A 9,405-nucleotide genomic window follows, 5' to 3' on the forward strand; every position below is an offset into this window, starting at 1 on the left:
AATCTTGTAATATTTTTCACCCCACAAAAATAGTATCCTATGAATTTAATTCATAGAATTTCATAGACGTGAGACTAAGGTTTGAATTTTTTCTAAAGACCAATTTATAAGGACTTGTCAAACTTTCATAACAAGGGCTACTTTTGTAATTTCACTTCCTCCAACTGGTTTCCCCATTTGAGTATTTTATTACCCCACATGAGCTTTAATTAACACAACCCAACCAACCCATCTTTCTCACCCTATATAAGACAAGGACCACTTCATAAACCCAAAACCTTCTCTCTCTTCTTCTGCCCAAAAAAGTGAGAGAAAGAAAAACCAAAAAAAAAAAGAAGGAGAGAGAGAAAAGCAAAAGAAGAGAAATGCCTTCAACACCTCCAAAATCATCTCTTCAGCTCCATAGAGTTCACACCATCCCTCTGAAACAACCCCAAACCATTCACCGACTCCATCTACCCTGCACCACTCCCTTACCCGACACCGTGGCACGTCAACATGCACACTCTGTAGGCCCCAACCAGTGCTGCTGCGCTGTAGTACAAAACATCTCCGCACCAGTCTCCACCGTATGGTCCGTCGTCCGCCGCTTCGATACACCACAAACATACAAACACTTCGTTAAAAGCTGCCACGTCATCGTTGGACATGGAGATGTTGGAACCTTGAGAGAGGTCCACGTGGTCTCTGGACTACCAGCAGCTACAAGCACAGAACGCCTCGAAATTCTCGACGAAGAGCGTCATGTACTTAGCTTCAGCGTTGTAGGAGGGGATCATCGCTTAGAGAACTACAGATCCGTGACTACACTTCATCCTTCATCCAACGGTTCAGGAACCGTTGTTGTTGAATCGTACGTCGTAGATATCCCAACAGGAAATACTAAGGAAGAGACTTGTGTGTTTGTTGACACGATCGTACGGTGCAACCTCCAATCACTAGCTCAGATCGCAGAGAATTTGGTCAAACGCAACCGATCGTCCGCATGAAGCTTTTATGCTCTTGTTTCTTGTTTTTTCTGGTTGTTATCTTCGGTTGTTAGGTGGGTCCGATCAATCCCGACCGTACAATGACACCCACTTCTAAGATCAATCAGTGATGATCGTATCGGTACCGAAACATCATGTTAGCGGCACAATCACCCATAGTATTTTAATATATTTTTTTTGGGGGTTTTTTTTTTTTTTTTTTTTTTTTGTGGTAATAATAATGACCACCATCAATGTAAATTCCACCTTGTTTATGTCCCATGGGTCTTTTGTGTAATTCAGAAATGGATATTATAGAAAGAGGACCAATTTGACCTTGAAAGATATTCCTTAGTAACTGTCGGCATCATCTCTTTACCTACATATCTTTAATTGTTCGTTCATCGAGAATCACATTGTGCCAATCTCGAGGAGCATCCAATAGTCAGTAGTACGGATTGTTGTGGATGAAAGTGCTACTAAGTTGTCAAGTTGGTTAAAGTATGTTAGTGGTAATATTTCAGATAAAAACCTGTCTTCACCTATTAATTACTGTTCAATAATTTTGCTGTTTAGATGAAAAAGGGATGATCATAGATGAGTTAGTAACGAAATAATTTCATGGTGTTGAAATGTTGGTCAATTAGAATGCTTGTGCGATTAAAATCCATTCCCTTCTTTGTTACAATAATTTATTGTTTCAGATTAAATAGTATCCATCGATATTCAAGGTTTAATACTTTAATTTCAGGAAAATTTAAATTTCTATTCGATTATATATCTTCAATTACTAGTTGTGGAAATTAAAAAAATAATTTAAAGAAAATAAAAGATTTCCACCCCATTTGAATTTTGAAGAAGCTAGAAAATGTCCACATTAGTCCATGCATGGGGGGGGGTGGGGAAGCATGTTGCACTAAAATACTAATTTTGTGATGGGAATCAACAGCTGCTCTGCAACTTGACTTTAATAACTCAACTTGTTGTGGAAAGAAATGCAAGTTGATGATTTATTTTAATTTTAATTTTTTGAATTTTTCTTCCTTATTGTTGTACTTTGAATTGGATGGGTTATGCAAGTGGGGTTATAAGGATGCTTTAATGATCCCCGTGGTGCTCTCTCTCTCTCTCTCACTAGTTTACATATACCCACCAATTTTTTCCTGTCTCATGTGTTGCTTCTTTCAATTTGTTGAACTGTCCACACAACACTTCAACATCCAAAAAACTTTCTAAGCTACTCTACTCCAAACCTATTTCAACAATTGATACTTTTGGTTTTCAATGAAATTCCAATTTTGCAACTAATTTGGACCTTAGTTCTCGAATCCAAACTGGTGATTGGCATGAATTTGATCGACCAACAACGCTAAATATAAATTTTAATATTTTTGTGATTAAAATTATGTCATAATAAATCAAATAGTAGAAATTAAATATGATGTTTGGGGTGCCAATAACCATTCTATTTTTTTATGATCGTGTCGGATTCTCATCACTATTGATCCTTTCTTTCTTTTTATATTTTTTCCAAAACACTTCTTGTGTACGTACATTTTTATTTGGTGTCACATATGATTCCTGTAACAGGTGTATTAATCAAAATGTTGGTAGCAAAAACTTTTATTAAGCTAATTACTTATTGGTAACTTATAAATCTTATTTTAAAATTATTCTCATTGCACAAGGTGATCACCTATCTAATTCAATGTTTCCCAATTAATTTTGTTTTTTGTTTTGCTTACTAATTGACACTTGACATGCTAAATACAGCTAGGTGCAGTTACGAGATTCGATCTTATCTGCTAATCTCGACACTAGAATGGCAACAGATTGCATTTGGCAGTTTTAAATTGTCGTATTCATCTCATCGGGGGTATCGTTGTGCATGGTTTGGCATTTTGCGAATCCATAACGCATATGGAAACTTTGTCGTATTTTCATTACTGAAGTAGTATACCTCTTTTCCCCCAAAAATGAGATTATGTGGATGGTTTTGCTAATGAAGTTGTCTCTAGTAACAATTATATTCTACCATTTCTATATAGCGGACAGTTCAACAGCTCTAAAGTTTGCCAAGTTTGGTGTCAAACATCTTTCAAAATATGGGTTAGAAGCTTTGGAATGAGCTGATTTTTTGTGAGGATGATCTCTATGATGAGGAGATCATCCTCACCAAAAATCAGCCTATTCCAAAAACGTCTAGCCCTATCAAAAGTGATTTACAAAAATTAGACGGTCCACGATTCTTCAACTTGTAAACTAGGGTTAGAAGTTTCAAAATGAGCTGATTTTTTGTGATGATGATCTCTTCACCGTAGAGATCATCATCACAAAAAATCAGCCTATTCCAAAACTTCTAACCCCATCAAAAGTGATTTACAAAAAATGTTTGACACCAAACTTGGCAAACTTTAGGGCTGCCGAACCGCTCCCTTATATATATATATTTTCTAACTTCATTAATAGTAAACACACTTTGATCGGTCCAAAATATCAGTTCGATACGATGATGCCATTTATAATGTATAGAGAAATGCTCACGAGCATTGGATGTTAGTAACCTCTATTACCATGTTTTTAAAATTTTCACAAAATATTCTAAAAGATAATCATTTTTCGTTTCTTGATGAAAACTGAGTAAGTTTTATTTTTATGTGCAATGGCAGATTTATAAATAGTTTTTCTGACTTTATTGTATCTTAAAAAAATGAATATTTTTTCATGGATTATTATGGAAAAAAGCATGTTATTAAAGCAAGATTTGAATTTCATTAGTCAAAGTTAAAACATGATACTTTAAGATTTCTATGACGTTGCTCCTTTCGTAATGTAGAAAATAAGGTGACATTTAGATAGTGAAACTCTTTTGTATTTTAGTTCAGATATAGTTCTTCCAAAGAATAAATAAATTTAACAAGAAAAAAAAAGGGAGAAGATTTTTCAATGTCTTGTAAGCCTTTATTGTGCAACATACGCACCATCGTTATCAATGCCTAACTGGATGTTGTATTATTTGATTCAAGTTAGAAAACCTAAATGTGACTTAGCCTAATAAAATAGGAGGTTCTTTGACCATAATTGTTTGAACGAAGCAATTAGTACATGTGTATGAAAACATCTGAATAATATGATTGCTAGATGTGATGACTTAGCAACCCTTCGTTGTCCAGATATAAACACGAAAAGGATGTGTTCGTGTATCCAACGTATTCACTTAAAAATGAAATATCCAACGTTGGTAGGGTATTCGTTTTCAAGTGCTATATCTAAGATAATAACATGCCTTCTTCGGGATATGCAAAATAAGATGAAAAATGATTTTAGTAAGAATAGTGTTGATACATATCTCAGTCATACTTGATCAATGGAATGTTTTCAATTGGTTAGGAGTCAAATTTATGGAGAAGATAAGAGCATGTTGTTGTGTTTCTCACTCCAAAATCTCGGATTTTAAAGAAAAATAACTAAGATTTTGAATCTCTGATCAAGTGCAATCAGATTTCAATTTGCGATTTTTAGGGTTGATTTCAATTTGGTTTGAATTCAAGAAGACGATTACAGTGATTTCGATTTGATTTGAACTCGATTTGGTTTGAATTCGATTTGGTCTCAAGTAGAGAAGAAGATTAAATCTATATTTTCTAATGGGAGATTTGCTAATGGAGGAAGAGTTGTAATCTTTGTTAGTTTTTCTTCGATTGTTTCTTCTTTAAAATCTCCATTAAAGCTATCTTTGATTGTTTTTTTTTTTCAACCTACTTAGGGTTCGTCGTCAACAAGTAAGATTTTACTTCTCTTTTTATTTCGTTTCATATTTTAGTTCACTGAAATGTTTTTATGAGTTAGGAACTTCTCTTTGAATGCTTTCAACAGTTGCTTGGAAGGAGAATTTTCAAAAGTAAAATAGAAACTAGGGTTTTATAAATGGAGAGATGATCCTGAGGGATTGTTTACTTTGCTATTATTTTCTAGAAAAACAAATGCTATTTTCTAATTCTCTGTTTATAATATGTGACATAATTACCATTAAATCTGGATTATCTTTTGTTGAGTATAAAAACAATATGATGAGTTGAATTTTTCAAATGCAATTGATCATAGATTGAACATTGAACCCTAGTTTAAAAAGAGAAAAATAAAATATTTGGTTTATTGAGATTTTTTAACAACTAAGTATCAAAAAAAGATTGTTTAACAACTCTGACCTCTTTGTTTTTCTGGTTAATTTAATTAAATTGGGTGAGATTGTTTAATTTTTCGATTTTAATAGTGAGCTTTTTTATTTTTTTTATTTTTTATGTTAGGGCAGATTATGTTATTAAAAAATTAGATTTCTGATGTTAAAATATAGGAATATATATATATATATATATATATATGGGTCCCTTTCAGCAACAAACATTTTGGCAAAACATTTTTCAAAACATAGGTTAGAGGTTTTGGAATGAGCTGATTTTTGGTGAGGATGATCTCTATGGTGAGGAGATCATCCTCATCAAAAATCAGCCCATTCCAAAACTTCTAGCCCCATGTTTACAAGTTGGGAAATCGTGGACCGTCCATTTTTTGTAAGCCATTTTTGATGGGTAAGAGGTTTTGGAATGGGCTGATTTTTGGTGATGATGATCTCCTCACCGTAGAGATCATCCTCACCAAAAATCAGCCCATTCTAAAACCTCTAACCCATATTTTGAAAAATGTTTTGCCAAAATGTTTGTCAAAATGTTTGTTGCTGAACATTTCCCTATATATATATATATATATATGTTTTTTTTTTCAGATTAGGGAGATAGTTGTTAGTAGGGGTGCCACTTGGTTCGGGTTAGAGCAAAATCATAACTGAATCGATCAAGATCGGTTCCATCATATGAGAACCAGAACCAAACCGATTTGTTTTAGAATTGAACCAACCCAAATCGACCTTACTTCGGTTTGGTTCGGTTGTAAATCGCAGTCGTCGCAGCTGCAGAGAGAGAGAGAGAGGATCAGTTACTGACAGCCGGTCGCAGAGACGATAAAGAGATTTTGGTTTGCCGCTCGCAAAGACGAGAGAGAGATGAGGGATTTTAGGCTTTTAGCTGGTGGCATCCGTTGGCAACCGGTTGCAAAGACGAGAGAGATGATAGAGAGAGAAACGAGAGAGACGACAGAGAGAGATAAGGGTTCGGTTTTTTATTTATAAATAAAAAAATAAAAAAAATAAAATATATATTAAGTTAATATTTTATTTTAAATAAATATTGGTTTGATTTTTTATATTGTCTGAATCGAGAACCGAACCGAATTCATCGATTTTTTATTTGTAAAATCCGAAACCGAACTGATATAAATCTAAACTAAATCAAACCAATCCAAATTCTACGGTTTGGTTCGGTTCTTGGTTTGAACTGAATTAAGTTGCACCCCTAATTGCTAGGCATTTAGAAAATTTTGCTTTATTTGTTTATTGGTGTATATTTTTTTATTTTTATTTTTTACGAAACATCAACAATAATCCCTATTGCTTGGAAGACATTTTAAATGTTTCTAACCCAAAACGTTATATTTTCTAAAAAATTATGTTCAACCTAAAAGAGTGAAGGCAAACGGCTTGGGTTTGTCACATGGACCCCTTGTAAGGCTTTGTCCTCTATTTTTAGATCTTAGTTGGTCATCTCGACCACATTAATATAGTCTTGGAGATGTTCTATTATGAAATTTCAAATTTTCTGTTTTATGGATAGTTCTATTACTTGGTTATGTCATATGGAAGCATGACAACATAAATATGCATTTTTTCCCCTGTTATCTTTAAAGTCGTTTTGATCATTCTATAAAATGTAGACCTATAAGTTAAAAGTTCCTCCTTCAAATTGTTATGAACGTTCAATATTGATGTGGGGTTGGTCTTGCCTTTCTCTGTTGGAAGTATAGTGGTGCTCTGAATTCAGGGGCTTTATTTATATAGTCTTTTAATAATGTTATGGTACAAAATCCTATGTTATCCAAACTCATACCAACGTCTAAGATGTATTTTCTAATAAATTTCTGTTGATGTAGAAGGAATCTTTTTTTTTTTTTCCTTTTTAAAAGAAAAAAAAAAATATTTGAATGAAATAGTAGATATTTTCAAGATTTTGGTAAAACTATAATCTCATGTATAATTAAGGTGGTGTACATCTAATTGGATTGGATACTTAGTTACACTTATGTATAGCAATCCCCATTATGTATGCAGTTAGATATGTCATCATAGGTTGGTAAAAAATGTAAATGACAAATTTGCTTGGTGAGAGTCCTGATATGGAAGAACACATCTTTCACTAATAGTTTTTTTTTTTTTCCTAACCAGTAGTACTCTCTTCATATACTTGACAATGAATAATAATAATAAGAGATTCAGTATTGAATAGAAACATTACAAACCAATCACATAAGTGAGATGCCTAATCTTACTCTTAAGCTGAAAATATTAATATAAAAAATACATATCATTGGTTGTGAACCATGGCAAGAGGAATTTGTATCATCACAGTCAAAGCACGTACTTACAAGGAGAGAAATCACCATCGTTGATTTGTTCCCAAGAACTTGATAGTCTGATAAAACTAGGCTTCACTTGGGCCAAAGTAACCTATATTCTAGAAAAATTGAAAATTGTAAAACTACAGAATAGGTGGTGGAGAGGAAAGAAGCACCAACAGAAAGATGAGAAGAGAGAACAACGCAACTTCAAGAATATTACGAACTTTCTACTCTAACTTGTTGAAATTCGATGGACAAAGTTCGTAATTATAATCAAGAGATTTCAATTTAGTATGTACGTGCTCTCTAATTATGAAATTTTGATTCTTGTACGTCTTGGAACAAAGAGATTTCTGAATTATTTTCTTTTACTATGTTATTTGTTCTATGAGAATGTGTGATTGATCATAATCTCTAGGAAAGACATTGATCTCTTATTAGAAAAATTCTTAATTTCCCTTTGTGGTTTTACTCTGACATAAAGTTATTTTTTCGACAATTCAATTGTAAGCGATTGTTCAACATTCTTTCTTTGTTCAATTAGAATATGGAAGAGATTAGAGATTTTTTTTTTTTTTTTTTGTGAAAAATGCTGAAGTAATATTGAAATTTTCATCGTTTTACACATTGCTGATGTGGATGTGTGTACAGAACCAAAGATGTTTTTCATCGGGATAAGAGTGAAAATCATCAATGGTTCTATGTGAGATGATGTAAATTTTAATGTCACTTAAGCACACCTTTTTTTTTTGAACTGGGGTATTTGAGGCTTTTAGAACACGTAACTAATCCTAGCCTTATAATATATTTGTATGTTCAACACTTTCTAGCCATATGCAGTTTAAGCTTACTTTTCACTCTTACTATGTATGATATATATAAGGGTTTTAATGTTGTAAAATTTTAATTACTTTGATGGGTCCCTTTATCTTTTTCTTGATTATTATTTAGTTTGATCCTAGTTCTATTGTCTATTTTTTATTATTGAGTCATATAAGACATTGAAAAATCATATTGTTACTATAAGATATTAGAAAAATATTTTGTCAGGGTATTTACCTTTATTTCAAGTTTTTATTCACTGTCTTTCATTAATGATAAATTTATTTTTGTTTCCATTCGTAGAAAATGTCTTCGTTGTTTACGTCCCAAGCAAATAATCGATGATGACACAAAGATTATTCGTTAAATACCTAGAAGGAGTTAATTTATTCTTTAGATTTATAAAAGATAATACACATAAATTGGGAAGTGATGATTGATATTGTTGTCTATATGTTAAATGACAAAACATTTTAAGAGGAAAGAAAACACTTAAATATATTCATACACATTTAATATGTGATGGTGTTCGAGCTGTAGATTATGATAAAAATAAGACCAAAGTAAAATCTTAACAAACAAGGGTCGAACCATAGAAACAACGCTAATCCATAAATCTTTTTTACTTTAAATCCAATCCAATTTTAACAAACGATTTAAAAAAAAATTTGAGATGGAATTATCTAAAATAAACTACTAAAGAAAAATGTTTAGAATATGATGGAGAAGTGTAGATCAATCAGATCTACCTTCAAAAGCTTTATCAATGATTTTTGGTTCTCTATTTATCTCAATTCACTAAACAAAACTAATGTTTGTGGATTGAAAAATTAAACAGTTATAATAGAAATGAGATTGAAAGTAAGTGATTAGTAAATCAAGCCAAAATCATGGGATAAATATTAATTATTCTTTGTGAAGCATGGTTAATCTTGAATTTATCAAAGAATGAACCCTTAAAACTTTGAGAATCAATCAATATTAAATCTGAAAATATCTACTTAAAAACTATCACAGTAAAATTATGAAACAATTATCATGAGAATAATGAAAACATTTGTAAAATCTTTCTCCGGCTTCTTCAATCGATCTAATAGAGAAGTTAGCC

The 9,405-nt window shown here is 32.3% G+C and overlaps 1 pseudogene; it reads left to right on the plus strand.

The window, feature by feature from the left end:
* The first annotated feature begins 261 nt into the window (after nt 1–261).
* LOC147386415 (abscisic acid receptor PYL4 pseudogene) lies at nt 262–1,315 on the plus strand (annotated as a pseudogene).
* The last annotated feature ends 8,090 nt before the right edge of the window (nt 1,316–9,405 follow it).

The sequence above is a fragment of the Akebia trifoliata genome, chromosome 14 (genome assembly GCF_017979445.1).
Source record: "Akebia trifoliata isolate Shusen 1 chromosome 14, ASM1797944v1, whole genome shotgun sequence".
NCBI lineage: Eukaryota > Viridiplantae > Streptophyta > Magnoliopsida > Ranunculales > Lardizabalaceae > Akebia > Akebia trifoliata.